This window comes from Lactuca serriola, chromosome 5, assembly GCF_051521515.1.
Source record: "Lactuca serriola cultivar US96UC23 chromosome 5, Lser_US96UC23_V15, whole genome shotgun sequence".
Taxonomy (NCBI): Eukaryota; Viridiplantae; Streptophyta; class Magnoliopsida; order Asterales; family Asteraceae; genus Lactuca; species Lactuca serriola.
The window spans coordinates 290,340,626-290,365,485 of record NC_136412.1 but is presented as its reverse complement, the minus strand read 5'-3'; positions in this window follow the sequence as shown (position 1 = coordinate 290,365,485).

The window sequence follows — 24,860 nt, the reverse complement described above, 5'->3', positions numbered from 1 at the left end:
ATGACATATTTACCCTCCCTGTGTGTGTCTGTTTGTGTTTAAATGTGTGTGTGTGTTTGGATTGGATTTTGCATTTGTATTAGATGATGAAAAATTCCGTTTAATTAGTTTTGTGTTTGGATTTGATTCTATGTTTGGATCGGATGAAAATAGAAATAAAGAAAATTAAAAGTGGTGTACATTCACGAAAGGTTTAGTGTCTACATATATTATTTCTTCAAGATGACTTATTTACCCTTGCAGTAAAAACTACTTTTTGGGAATGATTCATATATTTCTTTAATATATGTTTGTGTCTGTGTTTCTCAATTAGCATATGCTTTTTTGTCCAAAGGTAAAAAAAAGGCATTGTACTTTTGATATTGCCTTATTATACATACTTGCTATAAAATGACTTGTTTACATCAAAATGATAATGCAGGTGTTATCATCCTCCTACGTATGACAAAGCTCAAAACTTGGGGTGGTAAGAATATATTTTTTTGTTATAAATGTTCATGTCATTACATTAATATTTTATTTATAAGATAAATTAATTTATAACTTTAATTGTTATTTCCAGGTCAGCCTCAAGTGGGTAACTGTTTGTTTGGGTCGAGATTGCATGTTAGTGATGAGATGTCTCACATTTTAGAATTTAAAAAAACATATGTCTTTTATCATTAATTAATAACTTAATTTTGTTTTTCCTTATTCTTAATAATTAATTATTTATATTGTTTAACTTCCTTATTTTTTTCTTCATGTATGTAGCATTGTTGATATGGATTTGAATGTTGAGTCTTCCATTAATACTACACAATTTAACACCGATACTGTTGTAGCCAAGACATATGATTACTACCTTCGTTTTTCAATCAAGAACATTGATGATATTCCAGATTACAATAAGATATACTTAATAGTATTAATATCTTTCCATTAATTTTATAAATTTATGACGCATAATACAATGAGTATATATATATATATATATATATATATATATATATATATATATATATATATATATATATATATGAAATTTATTTATGTATTTTTTAAAAAATTTATGAAATAGGAAATTGATTTGTCCATCATAGCTATTATTATCGATTTTGATTTAGACGAAGGTTTGTATTCTTTTTATTGTTGTGAATGTTAAAAAAAAGTAAGTAAGAATGATGATGGTACTGATGCTGAACCATTACTTGTGATGGTTTCTGATGTTTACAGCAAGTAAGTTTATAACTTTACATTTGTAAACTTCTTGTGCCATTAATCTATATTCGAATGTTTCCAATTTTATTTCATTGTCCATTAAAGTATCATTTTATAATTTTTAGGGTGATGGTCGTAATTTGTGTTCAATATGAAACTGGGTTTGCTTCTTTTGTATTATTTGAAAGTCATGTTAAAGATGTTATTTACCATGGTAATCAGTGGCTGATGAAAACGATATCAAAGGTAGCGTTAATTTTTTTAATCGTCAACTCATCTCTGATTTTGTTTTATGATATTAATTTTGGTTAACATATGTATTGAAGAATTAAATAAATTCAGTTTAACTCATTAATGCATCAAATTCTTTTTAACATAAAAAATTGTCTACAAATATGTCTTTCAACGATTTGTATTTTTTATGCGTTTCCCACGTTTAACGTGGGCTATAATCTAGTGATTTTAGATATATAAGGAGTGAATCAAATGTCAATTGTCAAATCTTAGTTAATTTCTGTCAAATATATATATCTAGGTTGTTATTTTTGAAAATAAATATGTTTGTAATTGAGTTGAAACTCATTTGGTTGTAGAATAAACTATTGGGATGCTATTAATCTACTATAATAAATGAATGTTTTTTTTGCCACATGTCCTCTTCTCATTCATTTGGACACATGACATTTTCTAGAATTTTTAAATTTTCTATTTTCCACTTGTCATTTTATTATATTTTTCATTTTATTAAATTAAATTCCACATTTAATGTGTAAGGTAATATATATGTAAAGTACTTATTAGAAAAAGTTTATATATGTAATATATTCAATACATTAAAATCTCATTAATTTTAATAATTCAAATTTTTCTTATTTTTCTTATAAATTCAAACTTTTCAAATTGTTAAAATTTTATATTTATTTTTTTAATTAAACTCATGTAATACATGGGTCTCACACCTAGTTGTAACATATAGGTCTTTCTTAATGTATGTAATATTATTGTTAGTAATGAAAAATATAGTGGAAGACCCAAAGTCGGCGACTCTAACGACTCCACTTGGCGAGCCCGATGAAGCCCAACATTAGGCGGCCCAACTGATATGACAAAACCTTGGCTACCTCAGCCCACTTCCTTACGTCTCAATCTAAGTTGGCTGCGATCCAGCCTCCCTTTCGGCCCACCGGGCAAATAACTCAATGAAGATCAAGCCCATGATGACAAACTACCACCACTGTTAATATATATAGACAAAACTTCAAAAATGGTCCCTGTGGTTTTCAAAAATATCAAGTTTAGTCCTTAAGTTCAAAAAACCTCACAGATGGTCCCTGTGGTTTCAAAACTATTAACAGATGGTCTTTCAGCCTAATTCCGTCAGTTTTCTACCGTTAAGTGAGGGGCATTTTCGTCATTTCAATACATAAGGACCATTTATGAGGTTTTCTCTATTAAAAGAAAAAGAAAAAAATATAATTATTTAATTAAAGGGCCCCACCCTCTCTCTCTCTCTCTCCCTCTCTCTTTCTCTTCAAATTTAATATTTATTTATTTATCTTAACAGTTAAAAAACAATAGAGGACCCCTCTCTCTCTATACCATTTTTGTTTCCCTTCTCTTTCATCGTCTTCTACAACCATAAAGATCTTGTCTTTTGGGTTATATTTTTTTTTTCATTAGGCCATTATCGTTTTCCCCAAGTAAAAGTCGACGACATATCTTGATTTCCAACAGATTCTTGTTTTAAATCTTGTAACTTATGCTATAAATGTTTTAAAATGATTTGGGTTATATTTTCTGCATTAGGCCATTGTGGAAACACCGAAGAAGCTCAAGCACACCACAGAAAGAACACTAAAATTGGCTTGGTGCTGCTCCAACTTCATTTCTTCACCACTTCAGCCAGGTCAAACCACATCACCAGCGAACACTCCTAGAAGTTCAATTAATTGAAAACCCAATATGAAGAAATTACACTCACACGATTAAATCAAGGAGAGTTGTGTTCGGTCGCTACCTCACTGGTGGCAGTAGGCGCAAAGGGCTATAGATGGCGGGCGATGGAGAACGGTTGTTGTAGAAGAGGATCATGCCATTAGCTTCTCGATTTGGAAGTTAAATGAAAGGATTCAGACCCATAGGCAACGGATCCGGATATATCATGCTTTTGGGCAAAGGCTGTTGAGGAATCGAAGCATCTTAGAACAAAAAAGCGAATAGAGGTGGCTTCCATAGTGTTTCAAGAAGTTGGCTTCCATAGTTCTCTCTCTTGCAGAACTGTGTGGACTTTTTAATCGGAGTGAGTCCGGAGATGTCGTGGAAGCTGGAAGCGCCAGGATGAAGGAAAGAGCGAAACCTTCCCACAAAGCTTTTGACGATCCCTTTTCATTGCTTTTGTCTTCTATGGCACCAGAACAGATGCGACCCCCCAGTGACGGGACTGCTATGGTGGTCATGATCACATTGTGGAGGGTTATGAGATGTTATGGCTTCCAGTGGTGAGAAGGAGGTCATCGGACCTCCTATGTGGGTTTCAGATTCTAACTCGAAGACAGTGGGGTTGAAGCCTTTGTGTGTGTGTCAATTTAGCTGGATTTGGGTGAAATAGGGGGGGGGGGGGCTAGGTTCTTGTGTTCATTGTATATGAGTGAGAGAGAGAGGGAGGGTGGGGCCCTTTAATTAAATAATTATATTTTTTTTCTTTTTTTTTTTAAATAGAGAAAACCTCATAAATGGTCCATGTGTATTGAAATGACAAAAATGCCCCATACTTAACGGTAGAAAACTGACGGAGTTAGGCGGAAGGACCATTTGTTAAAAGTTTTGAAACCACAGGGACCATCTGTGAGGTGTTTTGAACTTAGGGACTAAACTTGATATTTTCGGAAACCACAGGGACCATTTTTGAAGTTTTGTCATATATAATAATATTAATAATAATAATAATAATAATAATAATAATAATAATAATAATAATACAAAGGAATAACAAATGTGGGTCCCCCACCACCATTATCATTTCTATTTATCTTCCTACCGGTTAGAGCTGACAATGGATTGATCTGTATTGGGTTCAAGTTCAACCAATTTATTAATTGAGTTGAAGTTTTCAACCCAATCCAACTTATTTATTTAAATGAGTTGATATTTTTAACCCAACCCAACCTTTTAGATAAATAAGTTGTCACCAGGTTGACCTATTTATATAGTTTTCGGCCCAACCTACTACATAAATTGGTTAAACTTGGGTTAACCCATAAAAAAATTAACTAAAGATTACACCACTTAAACTAGTTATAAAACGTAAATAAAGTTTCAAAGTATGAAAAAAGCACAATCATAATTCACAAATACATATAAATTGTTCAAAGAACATTAAAAATGTTTATTTTCGAAGTGATTCTAGACAATAGCTAGTATTGTTGGTGCTATGAAAAATTATAAGAATTATGATTTTATTTTTTTCAAACATAAATAATAATACAACATTATAATTTATAAATTAATACTTTAATTAATACATGATAATATTCATATAATTATTCAATTAAAATATATTAAAGTTAAATGGGTTGACGGGTTGAAAATGAGTTCATAATCTTTATCCAACCCAATCTATTTAATTAAATCGTTAAACGGGTTGACCTATTTAAATTAAATGACTTTAAAATCTCAACCCAACTCACTAACTTTGGGTAGGGTTCGGGTTAAGTTAGCGAGTTGGGTCGATTTTGTTGGATATTTTGGGACCACTAATAAATGTATATAAATAATGTTATCATTAATTTTATATTATTATGGAAATTATATAAAATTGTTGATGGACCGATTTTATTAATAAATAAAGATATACACTTACCATGTTTATCTTGTGGGTTAAGTTCCCGGTTTGACTCAAGATCTCCTGAATCCCTAATATCTCTCACATTCGGTTATATCTCCATCTATATAAATACGTGATGAGAAGCAGATTTACCATACACGAAAATACACTAAGAAATTTGTATGGTTCATTGTTGGGGGATTTTAGAGAGAGCTCTTGAGATCAACTGGAAAGCTCTTCCTAGTCTCTAGATCAGAAAATCTCAATGGAACAAGGTATGCAATCATTCTTTCACGTTTAAAGTTTTCTTTTGACAGATTCGAGATTAAAGATCTATAGTTATGCTTCCGCGTTTTATGTTTTGGTTATGAAAATAACCAACAATTGGTATCAGAGCTTTATTGCTTTCGATAGTATGCAAATTATGGAAAAGTGATCGACAATGTTATTCAATCTCCTATTCAGAATACACAAACTCAACAACCTCAACTTTGGATATCCTATGCGTGGTACCACATTTTTCATCATTTTTTTTATCTCTTTTGGTTTTGAGGTAAATACAATAGATGATTTTCTGTATCACAAATTAAGTGGGTGTAAATTTATCTTTCTGGTCTTAGGTAGATATCTACGCAACTCAAGTTTGGATCATAAGAAAGCAACCAAATGGATTTTGATATATCTATATATAACAAAAGGCCATATGCTCAACTATAGGAAATTCAGATGTTTTGGAGATCATTTTTATTAAGACTATGATTTATTAGATGCCAAAATGGTTACTGATCCATATCATGATACTTTTACATTTTAGCATGATGAGCAATTTCATGGAATAGACTTAGGTAGCTTCTTCCATAATAGCAGCATAATTTGTAGCATGGAATATGGTTGCGGAAATTTGTCATGAGGCTACACATTATTGGTATTAAAAGACCACTAAAGTTGTGATAATAAGTCAGCCAGGTTATATTCCAATAACAGAAGTTCTATTAAGTCAAAGCATATTGACATCAAGTTTCCTTCTGTTAATACAATAGTACAAAATGGAAATATATATAGCACATATGAACAAACTCCATAAAAGCAGATCCGCTCATAAAGGGATTACCTCCCTAGGTCTTTCATGAGCATACTATACACATTGGTGTGATATTTGGTTTTAGTGGGAGTTTTATGGTGCTTTATGTTTTGTTTAACAACAATTATGTTTTTCTGTACAAAATTAAGAATTCAGTTAACTGCATTATTAGTTGCACTTATTTGAAGTTTGATCTCACTTCAATCTAAAGAGGAACTCGTTGGAAATCTATTAAGATTTTAAAACCACACATCATGTTTAATCTATGTTGTTAGTTATATATGTATATGTGACCATTGATAGATTTAGTTACGTAAATTGTAACGAAGACCGCTTTAATCCTATACATGTATGATTAGTGGACGAGATTGGTTAAGGGTACCAATACTATGATAACATTCATTAAAGCGCTTATACAGTTATATATACATTTATGCATTCGTGGTCTAGTGGGAGATTGTTGGATATTTTGGGACCACTAATAAATGTATATAAATAATGTTATCATTAATTTTATATTATTATGGAAATTATATAAAATTGTTGATGGACCGATTTTATTAATAAATAAAGATATACACTTACCATGTTTATCTTGTGGGTTGAGTTCCCGGTTTGACTCAAGATCTCCTAAATCCCTAATATCTCTCACATTCGGTTATATCTCCATCTATATAAATACGTGATGAGAAGCAGATTTACCATACACGAAAATACACTAAGAAATTCGTATGGTTCATTGCTGGGGGATTTTAGAGAGAACTCTTGAGATCAACTGGAAAGCTCTTCCTAGTCTATAGATCAGAAAATCTCAATGGAACAAGCTATGCAATCATTCTTTCACGTTTAAAGTTTTCTTTTGACAGATTCGAGATTAAAGATCTATAGTTATGCTTCCGCGTTTTATGTTTTGGTTATGAAAATAACCAACAAATTTTTGTCAGATCTACTACCAATCGCATCTATCTTTGTATTACTCTCATCTCTCATAAGTATCACCCACAAGTAAGTCAAATGTGTGTTATAAATAATAAGCATTATATCGCTTCATGATAATACAATATTTTTTTCAAAAATGTGAATTGTTTTTCTAATTTTTCAAATTAGTTGGATTATTAGAAATATTTAGGGTGTTTTTGGACAAATGGGTGAAGTTTGACATGGGCTTATCTTTTGACTTTTAGGGATTGTTTAATAGCTACTAACTGAATCATATCATATTAGTTAGAATCTGACTGGGTCTAAAGTTCTGACTGTATCTGCTTCTTCTGACTGAAACCTTATTGTTTGATTACACATCCGACTAGCTATGCAAACTATTAAAAATGACCATTTTACTATTCTATTCTATTTTGTGTCGAGTAAAATCTTTTATACTTTTACAAAAATCTTTAACATTGGAATATATTATTCCACTTAATAATTTCAATTTTACAAAAATCTTTTGCATTGGAATATTACATGCAGAATATATGAAGTACACTTCTCATGTAAAATCTTTTAGACTTTTACAAAAATCTTTAACATTGGAATATATTATTCCACTTAATAATTTCAATTTTACAAAAATCTTTAGCATTGGAATATTACATGCAGAATATATGAAGTACACTTCTCATGTTTGTACCAAATGAATTGGAACACTACCATCTTCAAGTAATCTTCTAATTTTATCACTAATTATCAACATACACATTTCCATACAAACAAAAGCTTCAATCAATTCAATATACACATAATTATCCACATACATATTCATCTCCTTCATATCCTCAAAATAAATCAAAGCTTCATCCAACTTCCTGCATTTACAAACTCCATTAATAAGAGCCACAAAAGCAATCTTGTTAGGTGAAATCAGTAGGTTATGATGCATCTTTTGTAGCTCATCCAAAGCAACAGTCGAAATAATCAAGCATGCATCTGGTATCAAATTTATCAATCCTAAAAAAAATAAACACATAATTGATCAACAATCATACATAATCTTGAATATAGGAAATCATTTTTTTGCTTCAAACTACTTCGCATATGACTCTTTTTGCTCTATATCTTTACAGTTACTTGTTTGGAACATATCTAAAATAACAATAAAGTAATATATTGACAATATTAAAGCCTTTTTCCTAAAACAAAAGGTAGAAGAATGAAAATTTAAACAACACTATTTTCTCATCGTCTCATTATGTTGAGAATTTTTGACCATATTAAACAAAACTTTGATTATTTTGTCTTTTAGGAATTTTACCAAACACTTGTTAGGCATTAACCAAAAATCACTGATTTGAATGTCATACATTTTAGTTGTCGTACAATCATACCTAAATTTCATACTTTACATGGAATATTAGAATTATATAGGAATCAAAAAGAGTGAAAGAAAAGAAACATACAACAAGAAAGAGCCGGTGAATAAAAATTGGTATCAGATTATTTATATACACAAAATTTCAGATTCGATAAAGAAAATATGAAACACAAAATCTGTCGAGAATACAATATTAAAGATTGTTTTTTTTTTTTTTTTTGTTTTTTTTTGTTTTTCGTGTTTCAACTAACAACCACATCTCTATTTATAGACATCCAATAAGGGTATAATGGTCAAAAACTATATGGTTGTTTTGCTTAAAAAATCACTAGAAGACAAAATGTGGTAATTAAGCTTTTTGAACCAGTTACATATCAAGGTTTCATAACTGATCATTTAACAGGTCGGGTATAGAAATGGTTTTGACTGAATCAGGCTTTCTTGGATCTTAATAGGGCATTTCTGACCATTTATATGATGGGCCTGACCCAAATGCATTAACTAGTTTGAAAGCCTGCCTCTAATCTATCTATTGGTATTATATATTTGAGTTAAATATTTCGATGTTATGAGAATGAAGATTTGGGGAAGGCCTTATTAGTTATGCATACTTTATATCTGCATAATATTTACATGCAGAGGCGAGTTTTCCTCACTGTTTTTCATAACTATTTTTTCAGACTGAGAGGTGGGTTTTCCTCACTGTTTTTGTCGGTCGAAGGCACCAATGCTGAACCATTAGTTATGTATCCTGGTATATAGAATGCTGCTATACGGTAGTGATATGTAGATCTATCTGTTAGTCTGTTGACTATCTATATGATTATCTATTGCTAGATATGTGTTATTTATTATGTATATTTCGAGATAGTAGATGGGGTGAGACTACTACTTTGTGCTGATAGTCAATATATCGGGCAATCCAACTAAAAGTTTATGGGACAGGGGTAATCCAGGCAGGAGGTTGTGGACCCGTTATGTATTGGGAATTCCAACCAAATGGTTGTGGGTCGGGGCATTCCAACCGAGAGGTTGTGGATTGGGGGTAATCCAACCGAGAGGCTGTGTACCTAATACATGTTGTTTATATGTTGTGTGTTGGTACTTTGAGGGAACTCACTAAACTTTGGCTTACAATTTTAGTTTATTGTTTCAAGTACTTTAGATGACCGTGACAAGGCAAAGGTGTGACCATGAATATCCTTCAATTTTATGTTATTTGGATTTTGGGATACTCTGATTGCAAAAATACAATTTTGAAACAATGATTTTGTAAAAAATTATGGTTTTGGGTTATTTTTGAAAAGTTTAAAATTGTTGTGAATTTTGGAATGTTACAAGTTGATATCAGAGACTTGGTTTGAGAGAATTGAAGGAGAATTCGTGTGAATCCAGACTCAAACTAAGGAACTGCAAAAGTTTTAAAACAATTTTCAAAAAGAATGTTTTCAAAAGCGACCAAGGAAGGATGTGATGTGTACGATCAGTCGGAGCCATAAAGTATATCCTCAATTACCACACTGTTATTTGATATGATGTTTATGATAGAACAACATGCTTATGATAGGCTTGGGATCTTATGGAATTGCATGATAGAATTGCCTCATATATGATGCTTGATATCCTAGGGGTACTTCTTGTATGGAATTAATGTCATTACTGTAGTTACTTAGTGTATGCATCACAATTATACAACTAAGATTTTATAGCCTAAGAATGTTTGATTTAGCCTTATTTCCTATTCCTTGTTTGGTTGTGGTCTTAGGCTAGAATCAAGTATTCGACTGTCTATAGGATCCAATGTTATGTATGATTAACATACGGGAGGGATGCAGGGTTGGTGGAAGTTTCATGGATGAGTATATGTGTGAGCAGCCGGTCAGATGAGAAATTTTTAGCCACCCTCATGATAGTGAGATATGATGTATGTGTATTCTGGTTGTTTTACTGCATTGGGCGGTTGTGATGATCCCTTGGGACGGATATGGGTAGGTGTGGAAGGTAGTATGGGCTGGTACTACTAAAAGCACAGGACCCGTACGTGTGGCAAGGAGGTCACAAACCCCGATGGAGTCAAGAAAGAGATTTGGAAACATTAGAGACTCAGGGCTGAGGTTAACATGTTCGCTACTGACAGTCGTGTGTTGTTGACTCGGTATGGACGGCTTTGGGGGCCTGACTTTGGTGGGATCAGACAGACAATATCGGAGGAGGCGCACAAGTACAGGTTATCGATACACCCTGGAGCTACCAAGACGTATCAGGATTTGAGGCTTAGTTATTAGTGGCCGTACACGAAGATGGAGATATCCTGGTATGTTGAGAGGTGCTTGACATGTCAGATGGTCAAGGCCGAGCACCAGATCCCGCATGACAAAATGAAGCCATTGGAGGTTCCCATGTGGAAACAGGAACATATCACTAAGGATTTCATCACCAAGTTAGCTCGGACGGTTAAAGGATTCGATGTGATATGGTTTATCGTGGACTGTCTGACCAAGAGCGCTCTCTTTCTAGCCATTCGAGAGAGTTCTTCGATCGAGAAATTGGTCGCGTTGTATATGCGTGAGATTGTTGCTCATCATGGTATTCCAGTATCCATTGTATCTGATCGAGATGTTTGGTTCACATATTGTTTTTGGAAGAAGTTCCACAAGGAACTGAGTACGAGGTTGCATCTTTGCACTGCTTATCATCCGCAAATTGATGTTCAAAGTGAAAAGACCATTCAGACACTTGAGCAATTGTTAAGAGGTTGTGTCATAGATTTCGGTGGGAGTTGGGACTCTTACCTTCCCTTAGTTGAGTTTCCTTACAACAACAACTATTACTCTAGTATCGGTGTGCCGCCTTTTGAGCTCCTCTATGAGAGGAAGTGTCGTACCCCAGTATGTTGGGGATAGATTAGTCATAGGGTCATGGTAAGGACCGGGGTAGTTCTTTAGACAACAAAGCTTATTCAACTGATTAGACAGAGGTTGAATACACCTCAGATTCGGCAGAAGAGTTATGGCGACAAGCGTCGATCTGAGTTGGAGTTTCAGGTCGGTGACATGGTTTTGCTAAAGGTATCACCCTTGAAAGGTGTAATATGCTTCAGGAAGAGGGAAAATTTGGGGCCCCTATATATTGGTCCATTTCGGGTGGTTTCCAGGGTTGAGAAGGTAGCTTATACATTGGATTTGCTTGAGGGGCTCAGATAGATTCAAAGCACCTTCCATGTTTTGCAGATGCGGAAGTGTGTAGCTGATGATTTAGTGATTATTCCTTTGGATGACGTTCAGGTTGATGATCGCCTGAATTACATTAAGAGACTAGTGGTGATTTTAGATCGGAAGATGAAGGCCTTGTGCAACAATGTGGTATATTTGGTCAAGGTCCAGTGGAAGCATCAAAAGGGTTCTGAATGGACCTAGGAATCTGAGGCAAAGATGAAGGAGCATTACCCAGAGGTGTTTGTAGCTGCGGACTTCAAGGATGAAGTATGATTTAAGTGGAGGAGAATTGTAACATTTAGATTCTTGGAGGTAATTTAATTTCTTATATTTTTTTGAATACTTGGCAGTGCCACGTCGTGGTGAAGGAATCCTGCAACGTGACAATCGTCGTTGTTGTGAGGGCTAAGGTTGCTCACCCTCAGCCTCCATTACACTCTCTCAACCTCCAAGCAAACCCTAACATCAAGTTTTGCTCCTTAAGCCTTTTGTGTTGATTTTTAGGGATTTAAGAAGAAGGAGGTGACTTCTAGGCCTGGACTCAGCAAGCAACTCTTCTCACCATCTTCTTGTGCATCTTATGGACTCTTGTAAGTCCCTAAGTTCCAAACTTTTTTTTTAAAGTGCATAGATCTAGGTTTCTATTCGTTAATCTTCATGTCCTTGATTATTGGGTGGTGAGATCTCATAAAGTTTGCAACTTTATGAATCTCCATGTAATTTTGGACCTTAGATGTTTTGGATCTGGAATAGCATTGGGTTTTAGCATCATGCATGGAAGATTTGGCAAAACCCTCATTTTGACCTAATAGAGTCCAAGAAATGCGTTGGACATGTATGTATAGAAAGTAAGGATTTTTATGTTCTTATTTGATGCTAGAAATGTTTTGGAAATAAGGATCTAGTCGTCTTCAAGAGACAGTGCTTAATGGGATAAGCCAAGCTTTGTGCTTGCCCTTTTTAGGTCAAGAAATGGCGATCTCTATCCATTAGAGAGTATAAAGGGGTAAAGTTAGAAACTTTATCCACTTGGACCTTAGAATGGACTATATCCAAGCTTTGTAGCTTTTAAGATCAAAGAAATTAACTTAATTCATTAAGCTGTTTGGGAGCCCAGTGCCCAAGGCGTGGCAAGGTCCCCAAGACATAGTGGCTGGGCTAAGACTCGTTGTATTGTTATTGAGTAGTCATGGCTGTTGGATTAGTGTCTAAGTCCATAACTATTTTGGTATGTCCTTGACCCGATTATGAGCATGGTCCTTTTGGGTTGCCTTCACCATAGCAATATGTAGGATGAATTAAGGAGAGAAAGGTTTAATTATGATTTATTAATATATTATGAGAATAATATATTAAAGGAGAAATCATATTGTCTAATTAATATTAGCCAAGAATTAAGTAAGAGTTAATTTTGTGGCTAAAAGAGATTAATTAAACTTAGGGGACTAGAATTGTAGTTATAAGATAATTGCAATTGGGCTATGGATCACCTTGGAATAATAGGTTGGACGAGTTCTATGGGGAAGCCCATTAGAAATCGTCCAAGGCATTTTCCAGAAGGGGTCCATGGGCTGCTTAGGGCTTAAGCAGTCAAATTAGGGTTTCCTTGTTAGATAACCCTAATTGCCTACCTATTTAAGGAGCCCCTAAGCCCAAAAAACGTGGTGACTGAATCCTTAGGGTTTCCTGGACGTTTTGGAGCCTCCTTTCTCTTCTCTTCTTCAACTTTTTGCTTAGTGGTGTTTGTGACTCCATTAGAGGTGCATCACTTGAGGCACTAAGCTTTCTGAAGCCAAGGATTGATTGTTATTGCTATATAACAATTAAAGGTAAGATCTAAACCATAATTTTAGTTATAGTTTATTAGATCTAGGGTTTATGGCTTTGGATTATCAATTGCATGTTCATTAGACAAACTAGATCCAAAGCTATTAGGGTTTGCATGTATACCATAGGATTGATGTTTTGCTCAACACCCATCAGTGGTATCAGAGCCTAAGGCTATTTGTTTGATGTATTTGATGCTATATTTTATTATTCAAGCTTAACATAAAAAAATTTGAGTTTCTAGGGGCTGAACTCGCCGAGTCCACTGTGAACTCGACGAGTCCAGTGCTGACTTGACGAGTCTGAGACGTAGAATGCTGTTTTTGCGGGATTTTGACCTGTTTTGGCTGTGGATAATTACCTAAAACGTTTTTTGTCAATAAAATCCGAATTTTATACATATTGGGTGAATATCGTTGCCAAAATAGAAGATAATTGTCAAATTTTAGATAATCATTTGTTTTATTAGATAAAGATTGATTATTTGTAATTTAGATTTGAATTATCTTGTAAATTATCTTGATTAGGTAAAATTTAGATATTTATTAAATTAATTGTTTAATTTTAAATTATTTGCAATTTGATCTTGTGTGTTTTGAATAGTTTCAAAACCTGCCCTCAAGTTTTGGAATTTAAATTTTTGATTAAAAGTTAATTTTGAAATATTTAAATTCTAAACCCTAATATTTTGAAATGTATCAAAACTTGACCTCAACTTTTGGAATTTAAAAATTTTGATTAATAATTTAGTTATGTAAAATTTAAATTCTAAAACTCTAGTATTTTGAAAAGTTCAAATTACACCCTCATGGTTTTGTTAAGTTAATTAAAAGTTTAATTAAAAGAGAAAGCTAATAAAACCACCTAGTATTTTAAAAGTGTAAAATACACCCTATACTATATATATGTAACATTAAAAGTCTAATATTATATACACACACACACACACACACACACACATATATATATATATATATATATATATATATATATATATATATATATATATATATATATATATATATATGAGTAAAGAGTCAGTCTTACCGTTAGTAGGCCTCATTCACGAAGCTGGTCTATAAGGGGTGTTTAAGGAAATTGCTTATAAAATGGCGATTGAATGGGTATCCACTCTTACCGACCGCACTCTTGACTAGTGGAGGGTCGTTAGCCGAAGGAGTAGGATAGGACATAAACTTCCCATTAAAAGTATAATGAAGTACAAAGTAACTAAATATTTTTTAAAATTCCCAAATCAAAGTTACTTTAGGCACAATGTGAAATTATATGCTAATCCTTGGAATGACACTTTGTACCCTTGCCGAGACGTTAGTGGAGCGTGTGTGGTTAACCGACACACTAATTTGGGTTTGACATTAGTAGCGAAGGATGACTCGATGTTGATCATAGATCAATGGAGCGTGTGTGGCTAATCGGCACATTGATGAGGTGATAGTAGCATTGATTGCACCAAGTACATTCATATGGTTATTCACACCTTATTTGTGTTCCTCGGCATCCCAGTCATAAATGAAGGGCATAATCGAGATTAAACATGTCATTGAAAAGTTCAATGAATCTCAAAAGATCTAGGAGTTTCAATTCATTTAAAACTTAAATTTCTTTTTCGTTTTTCATGGTGGAAATTGGTAAATCGTCATTTACCTACCTTCAAATATTTTACAACTAGATTACGGCATCCCTCTTCTAGGTTGTAGAGTATTGTGTTTGATCCTAGCCTTGATGTTTCATTTGGGTGTTACATCAAGGATTCTTATCAACTAACTTGAATTTCTCCCATTTTGTAGGTGTTTGAATCTTACAATGGTCTTCCCAAATCCCATGGAACAAGTTTTCCAAATGGAGATGATATTCCACGATATGATCGAGGAACCACAGATCATGCTTCACTTCCTCCACCTCCTCCAATTATTCTCCCATGTGCTGTGCCAAAGGAGTCCATTTGCTTTTATTGCCAAGAGAAGGGGCGTTGGAGACGAAGCTGCCCAAACTACCTGATAGATCTAAGAGATGGGAGAGTCAAGACATATGACTCTACTTCAGGTAAAATCCACTAACTAACTCTATAAGTTCCTATTCTTTGATTTTGAATACATGATGTGATAAGATTACATTTTGATGTTTTGTAGGATCGAAGAAAAGAGAGGAACCTTAAGGGAAGAAGTAAGCTGAATCTGACCGTGAAGAAATGGATTTTGATCGCATTGCTTGAAGATCGAATTTTTGAGCTACTACTTTAGAGTTAGAATAGACTGCTTAGAAATTGAAATAGCATATTTTTTTATTTAAGTTACATTGTAAGGACAAGTTTTTCCGCAATAAAATGAATTTTGATTTCGTCTTATTTATTTATCTTTGCAATGGCATATGTGAAAATGGATGTTTATGTATTTCTAATTTTAGCAATGTTGAATCGGATGTGATTCTTGATTTTGTTATTTGTGAAATGTTGAGAATCTACCAAATAGGGAGAGTTTCTCATCGCCCAAGTTTCAATTGGACAGAAACTTGGAATCATGCAACATGCATTGTGTGATGAATGAATAACTTCATATTTGGAAATTTGACTAAATCTTTGGCAAAGTGTCAAGTGAAGGACTAAGAGATTGAGTACACTAGGTTATACGTTGATCAAGTCCACCACAAGAGTGATAAAGATATGCGTCATGATTTACTAAAGTTTAGTAAATATGATTACACTTATAAGATTAAGTGTAATTCTGAGTTGGTTGAAAGAGTTTCAATGAATAGCAGAACGAATAAAGAAGAATCAAGTAGGCAGAAAGATAAAAGTGTCTCCATTCTAAGAAGAAGGGAGAGTACCTTTTATTGTGTTTTAGGATAAGTCTTAATGATTAAGAACCATATCTCAATTGATCCTTTAGGTGAGTCTTAGTGCATTTGTATGTCTAAGATAAGGAATCGAGAATTGTGAAAATGGTTAAATCAAGAAGCCAATCATACTTCATTCCAATATCAAGTCTTAGAGTTATACTCCAAGATTGTGAATTGAGTGACACGTCTTTAGTAGGTTTATAACACTCAACAAATGTGGAATTGGAAAAATCTTCTTATTCCTGCACATTTAAGATTGGTAAGTTGTGATGTCTTGGATAAGACAAAGATCAACTAGAACCAATTATGTGAAGTGATAGTCTTGATAAAAACTACATTAACTCTTGAATATTTGTTTTGTAAAGGAATGTTTCTTGACAAGAGAATCTTATATGTCAAGGAGTCAGTGGGAGTCTTAATGGTCTTGAATGGTTTCAAGAACAAATATAGAGTTAAACCTAGTTGATCATCACTAGCACACGACTTGAGGTTTAAAGCCTATCGTAGATGACATACTCTTTTTCTGTGCCATTCCAATTGAGTAATTTATGCATGTGAGTTCTATGAGTTCTCATTTGAATGCATAAAGACAAAGCACCTTGATCAATGGAAAGTACATTGATATGAAAGGGTGAGTTACTTGGAAGACATGGTGGGCATTCATGTTACCATGAGGCAAGAAATCGAGATTGAGCACGTTCGGTCCATATGAGTTTGGATTTGTCGCAAAATTTGGGTTTGACAAATTCACATGGATAGGAACACATACACTTTCAAATCTAAGTGTCACGAGGTTTCCCTCCTTCATGAAAATGATTGTAAGGAAATGCTTTCACTACGAGAGATTTTAAGAATATTGCAATTGTGAAAATTGTATTCTCAAATTCGATTATGATTACGGCATCCCTCTTCATAGTTCGAATTGTGAGATTTGGCAATTAGTCTGAACATTTGGGACTTAGTAACATAAGTTCTGAATTTCTTTAGACACACATGTGAGCTTTCTAAGGCAAAGGTGTATGAGGTTAAGAAACTTAGATAAAGGCTTATCAAAGCATCAGATATTTAGAAATATGAACTTAAGGAATTCAATAAACATTTTTTTCTGGAAGGTCATATGTTTTCTGAATATATGTCAAAGCTAGCGGGAGCATAAGTGTTATGCTTGTGTGGTAATAATCGTCGTGTTAGTGGGAGCATGATTATTTTTTCAAGTGTTGCAAGTTAGCAATATTATTTATAGAAAACAAAGATTCACTTTGCCAAGTTGTAAGGGTTGAAAAGTTGTTTTGCTATAATTAAGGGAGAGAATATTATACTTCATTTCAAATCTAAAGGCTTAGATTGTGGAATTTTAATCAAATTTAGTGAAATATATATATATATATATATATATATATATATATATATATATATATATATATATATATGAATGTTGTGTTGGAATGGTTCAACATAAGGAAATTCTATATATGGAAAGGATAATTGCATTCTCGAAATTTGATTATGATTACTGCATCCCTTTTCATAATCAAAATTATGAGAACATGGCAATTAGAAATATTATAGCAAAAGACTGGTAAAGTATCACGTCTTTATGTAAGACATTATGAATCGTGTCCCATACGCTTCGGGCATAGGATCGATTGCTTATGCTATAATGTTTGATCATTCTAAAATTTTCCAAATGCTTAGCGTATTAAGAGGGAAAAAGGACTAGAACGGTTTTGGCTAAAATAATTAAACAACTATCAAAGGACGATCTAAGGTTCGCCAATGATTTGTTGCTTGTGAGTAGTTGGAAGTATAGTATTGGATGGACCATGTTGACATTATTTTGAATAAATAAGATTCTATTTAGAATGAGTTGTCATATGGCAAATATGGAAATGTTTCCATATTGGGAGTTGGATATTGAGAGTCTATGTCTAGATTAGAAACTTTTATGAAAGAAGGATGTTCAAAGGAATGTACTTTGAATGTGAGATTTCGCGTCTATGGAATTGTCTATAGAATACCTTGGAATTTCATTAGCCGAGTCTTGGTGACTTTTGTGCTATGACATTACGAAAGGATCGTTGCCTAAAATGACAAAATCTGACATATTCCAAAAGTGGAAAGAATTTGGTATTCTTACACTAATGATGAGGATTGGGAATTGTGAAATGAGTTTTATTGGAGAGGTTTTCAATTGATCTATTTCACAAAGTAAGGATCATATGTAACATAGTGTACATGCTCGGAGCATGGGACAACTATTGTTGTAATTCAAGTGATTATCCAAAACATTAAACAATGAATAATGAGTAGTCAATATGGTGTTTAAATAAAAGTGTTTTATTTACGCTCAAAAAGTTTTGGGGCCATATAGGATTAAGTATTATCGTTGCGTTTCATTTTGCATGTTTTGACTTCCAGAATAACTCGGTTATTCGAACCTCCACAGTCGATCATACGTTGGAAGTAGATATGAAAGAAGACTGTCATGAATATGTCTGTAGATTGTCTAAAGTGTTTAGACATAGCACATGTGTGATTCAGAGTTCATCAGTGCTTTGATAGATTAAAGTATTGGATTAAACCCACGCTCACTTGAATCACTTCATGGATTTATCACGGGTGATTACTAAGATGATAACATTGTATATTCTTGAAACCGAGACGTGTGAGTTGTTATTTGCTGGTCGGTTGCACATTGATTATAAGAAAACGCACCAGTAACTTGGTGTTATAAAACTTATTGTTATGTGTGATTCGATTAGTAGGTGCAAGCAAGCATTTGAGTCAAAGTTTATCCATTCCTTTTACGCAAAGTGGGATAAAAGTGATATCTGTTAGTGCCTCGATGATTTAGTGATGAAACCCTAAGCACTTGGCCAAGCCAGGACTAATTTGATGTGTTCAATTGTAGTATGTTGTCAGTCGTCGTAAATCAGATGTCGGGAAACAATACAAAGACAGAGAGAATGATTTAAATCCATGTCTCGTGTATATACGATATCTTGAGAATGGAGGAATATATAATCCCTTATCTAAAGGACACGCGTATCTGATAAGATCAGAGTTGACAGCGTCTTTTGAAAGCTACGATTGCTGATCAGGTTCTGGAGTTATGCAAAATAGTTATTAGACTTATCCAAGTGGGAGACTGTTGGATTAGTGTCTAAGTCCATAACTATTTTGGTATGTACTTGACCCGATTATGAGCATGGTCCTTTTGGGTTGCCTTCACCATAGCAATATGTAGGATGAATTAAGGAGAGAAAGGTTTAATTATGATTTAGTAATATATTATGAGAATAATATATTAAAGGAGAAATCATATTGTCTAATTAATATTAGCCAAGAATTAATTAAGAGTTAATTTTGTGGCAAAGTGGGATAAAAGTGATATCTGTTAGCGCCTCGATGATTTAGTGATGAAACCCTAAGCACTTGGCCAAGCCAGGACTAATTTGATGTGTTCAATTGTAGTATGTTGTCAGTCGTCGTAAATCAGATGTCGGGAAACAATACAGAGACAAAGAGAATGATTTAAATCCATGTCTCGTGTATATACGATATCTTGAGAATGGAGGAATATATAATCCCTTATCTAAAGGACACGCGTATCTGATAAGATCAGAGTTGACAGCGTCTTTTGAAAGCTACGATTGCTGATCAGGTTCTGGAGTTATGCAAAATAGTTATTAGACTTATCCAAGTGGGAGACTGTTGGATTAGTGTCTAAGTCCATAACTATTTTGGTATGTACTTGACCCGATTATGAGCATGGTCCTTTTGGGTTGCCTTCACCATAGCAATATGTAGGATGAATTAAGGAGAGAAAGGTTTAATTATGATTTAGTAATATATTATGAGAATAATATATTAAAGGAGAAATCATATTGTCTAATTAATATTAGCCAAGAATTAATTAAGAGTTAATTTTGTGGCTAAAAGAGATTAATTAAACTTAGGGGGTTGGAATTGTAATTATAAGATAATTGCAATTGAGCTATGGATCACCTTGGAATAATAGGTTGGACGAGTTCTATGGGGAAGCTCATTAGAAATCGTCCAAGGCATTTTCCAGAAGGGGTCCATGGGCTGCTTAGGGCTTAATCAGTCAAATTAGGGTTTCCTTGTTAGATAACCCTAATTGCCTACCTATTTAAGGAGCCCCTAAGCCCTAAAAACGTGGTGACTGAATCCTCAGGGTTTTCTGGACGTTTTGGAGCTTCCTTTCTCTTCTCTTCTTCATCTTGTTGCTTAGTGGTGTTTGTGACTCCATTAGAGGTGCAACACTTGAGGCACTAAACTTTCTAAAGCCAAAGATTTATTGTTATTGCTATATAAGAATCAAAGGTAAGATCTAAACCCTAATTTTAGTTATAGTTTATTAGATATAGGGTTATGGCTTTGGATTATCAATTGCATGTTCATTAGACAAACTAGATCCAAAGCTATTAGGGTTTGCATGTACACCATAGGATTGATGTTTTGCTCAACACCCATCAATGGCATGGCCAAGGATCGCCATGGCATGGAGACATATTGTAGTTGACTTTGACTTTGACCAAGTTTGACCTAAGGGTATTTTGGGTATTTTGAGTGGTATTTGAGAATGGTCACTATTTGATTAATAGGTGACGGGTAGAGTTAAGATTCGGAGCAGAGACCTATTAAGCGATTTGTTTAGACTGAGAGGTGAGTTTTCCTTACTGTTCTTGTGGGTCGAAGACACCAATGCAGACCCATTAGTTATGTATCCTGGTATATGGAATGTTGCTATATGGTAGTAACCTATAGATCTATATGTTAGTCTATTGACTTGTTATATGATTATTTTTTGTTAGATATGTTTTATTTGTTATGTATATGTCGACATAGTAGATGAGGTTGAGACCACTGCTTTGTGCTGATAGTTAATATATCGGACAATCCAAATAAAGGTTATGGGACAGGGGTACTCCAACGAGGAGGTTGTGGACCCGTTATGTATTGGGCATTCCAACCAAAAGCTTATGGGTCGGGGCATTCCAACCGAGAAGTTGTGGGCTAGGGGTAATCCAACCGAGAGGTTGTGGACCCGATACCTGTTGCTTATATGTTGTATGTGATAGGTTTTGAGCACTATAAAACCCTATGGTGCACATACAACCCTAGATGCTTTGGATCTAAGTTTTCTCAAGTTATACATGCAATATCACGTCATCCAAAGAATACACTCTAGCTAGCATGCAATTTGAGATACACAATATAAAAATTAGTTAGATGAATACTTCTTGTTGTAGCTTGTAGTTCTTGGCCTTTCATAAGCTTAGCACCTCAAATGAATCACAAACACCAAATGCAAGTGGAGGCTTATGAGCAAGAGGTAAGGAAGCACAAATTGGCTAGGGTTTCACCCTGGAACACTTGTGGCCGATTTTAGCATGCTAGGGGTTACTTTTATAGTGTGGAATTCCTAGGGTTCATACAAGTAAACCCTAATTCACCATGACTCTTCATATTTGATGGACCTTTGGACTAAACCCTAATGGACTCTCATATAGGTTTAGTCCATGCCTAATCAACATGGATCGTTAGCCCAAACTATAAGTATCATTGATTTACCAAATCAGTCCCTGTAAATTTAATCAGTCTCTTTCAATCACTAAATTAATTCCAAATTAATTCTTGATCAATACCAATTAAATAATATGATTTCTCAATTAATATATTATTCATATAATATATTAATAAATCACAAATAACCTCTTTCTCAAATATCCATCCTATCAAATTGCTCCGGTGAAGGCAACCCAAAAGGATCATGCTACTATCGGGTCAAATACATACCAATTATAGTTATGGGCTTAGATACCTAATCCAACAGTATTTTAGTACTTTGGGGGAACTCACTAAGCTTTGGCTTACAATTTCAATTTATTGTTTCAGATACTTCAGATAACCGTGGCAAGGCGAAGGCATGACTGTGCACATCCCTCGGTTTTATGTTATTTGGATTTTGGGATGCTCTAATTGCGGAAATATACTTGGAAATAATGATTTTGTAAAAAAATTATGGTTTTGTGTTATTTTTGAAAAGTTAAAATTTGTTGTGAATTTTGGAATGTTACATTTAACATTAGATTTTTATTTCTTTTCGACTGATGAATTTGAAGAACTATGATTTTTTTACTTAAGAGTTCTTGATTTAGTTATGGAACATGAAATTCCATCGATGGTATGCTCAAGATACATTGAAGAGTAATCAGAAGTAGAAGAAATTGATTGATCTTTAGGTTCTAAATTGCTAACTGAACACTGAGGAAACATGCTATGAATTTTGTTTGTAGAATGAACTTCACCATTACATATAGGAAACTTTAGCAAAATCTTAGTGGAAGAAAGAACGTACTCACGATGAGAGGGTTGGTGAGAAGGATCAATAGAAGATAATTTAGAAACACATTTAGTGATGCCATTAGAATCAGTAGAGCAATGATTATCTATTAAAGTTTGATTTATAAAATAAGAACTCACAATAAACGACTTTTTCTTTTTCAGGATGAAGAAAATTATTGGTCAGAGATATATATGTGTTTTTCATTTGTAAAACAAAAAAATATTTTTCGAGAAAAGAGAGTTTTTATTTGAGTTTCTTAAACTCATGACTGAGTATAAATTTATCTTTATTTGAGGAGTTTTCCTTTTCAAAAGCAGATGATAGAGTGATCATCATCTCTTGAGCAGTTAAAGATTTTTGAACCAAATGATAGACAGAAAAAGTAAGTGAGTTTCCAATAGCAGTTCTTGCCTTTACATCGAGATTTAGCATCCTTTTCTCTTCCTTGTTATATCCGGGAAAAAATTTCCATTTCAGCTTACTACCAGATGCACAATCATTGGATGATTTATGTATAGCAGTGATAGGACCTTTATTGATGACATCGAGTATATCAAAATCCATGAACTCGAGAGCTTTCATGGCCTTTGATTTCAAGGTAGAGAAGTTTTGTTTGTCAAACGGAGGGATCTTATTGCAGATAGTTGATTTTGGAGTGAAGGAGGTCGAAATAATTACTTAAGTGTATCAAAAACCCGCTCTGATACCAAATGAAGGTTTGTATCGATCGAATACGCTTCAAGTATTAGGAACAAACATAAACTAATCTAAGGAAAATAAAGAGTAGAAAGTAAATAACACAGTGAGTTTTCCAAATTGTTCTTTCACCAAGAAAAGATTTTGTCTTCACCAAGAAGACATGTTGTCACAAAGACGATTGACACAAAGCCAAACTCACAACATTAGGGTTTACCCTAATGTTGTATACACACTAATCTATACAAGTATATCCCTTGATTGAAGAGGTTGTGTCGAATCTATACTAATAACTGATCATATCACAAAGATACCGGATCTGTGATCTATTCCATACTTATCTATATCATTACCAAATATACAAAAGATTACATAGAATAACTATGTTATGCACTGATGCTGATAAACTTTATACGTTGGCATTGTCGATCTTGTAGAGTACACACTGACGCTGATGGATGTGTAGAGTGTTTGACTCATCTAGATAATTAATAGAAAGTTTATCAATTGTAATTTTTTCTTCATTTATTTTTAAATTAACCACATCACCATCAAATTTCATAGAAAGCGTATCGGCAAAAACATTTATTTCAGTTTTAGTAGTTTTCATAAAGGTCTTTGTAATAATTGAGTTTATGTCTGATTTGTCCAAATTATATGAACAAATCATCCATGGATCAATTACTTCACATGTTAATAAATTTAATTTTTATAGCTACAAAACACAAGGACTGTAAGAAATGCGGTGTTTGTTCTTCTATTGATTCATCTCTATGATCATTTTTTGTTCAGCACATGAATGTTTAAAATGAAGATATTCTTAAGATTTAAGGATACAACTCTTATTCTTCTTTAGAATCCATATAGCCTCATGTGACATACTATTGTATTGATTGTTTTTCATAAGATAGTTGAATATCGGCTTTATTATAGCTACAAATCGTATGACGTACGTCTTCTAAAATTATATTATATACTATGGTGCATACATATATTATGTTTCTTATTTTCTTGGGAGACCATGTTGTATTTTTCACTGTGTTCATGTTGCTAAATCACAACAAAATATCCGTTTCACGTCCTTCTTTTTTGCTTCTTTTGTGGCGTTTAATTTACTTTTTTTGCTTCTTTTGTGGCGTTTAATTTACTTTTTTTTCATCTAGTGGACATGGAAGTAATTTGACAAATCTAGCATATTCATGATATATTTGCACCAACAAGATAATACTTGTGGTTGTATTATACTCAATTATCTTCAAACGGACACGAATGCTATTCCAATTAAGAAATCATTGAATATTAGTGACAATTCAAAAATATTGATGTCATTAATGGAACCGATATTACCTCGTATGTATTGATCATGCAATGCATTAACGCAATTTGTCCATGATCAATACATAAAACCAATTCTTCTAAGCATTCTAAGAAATCCATGATTGGATTCATGCGCCTTATACAACTATTGAATGTCATTCACA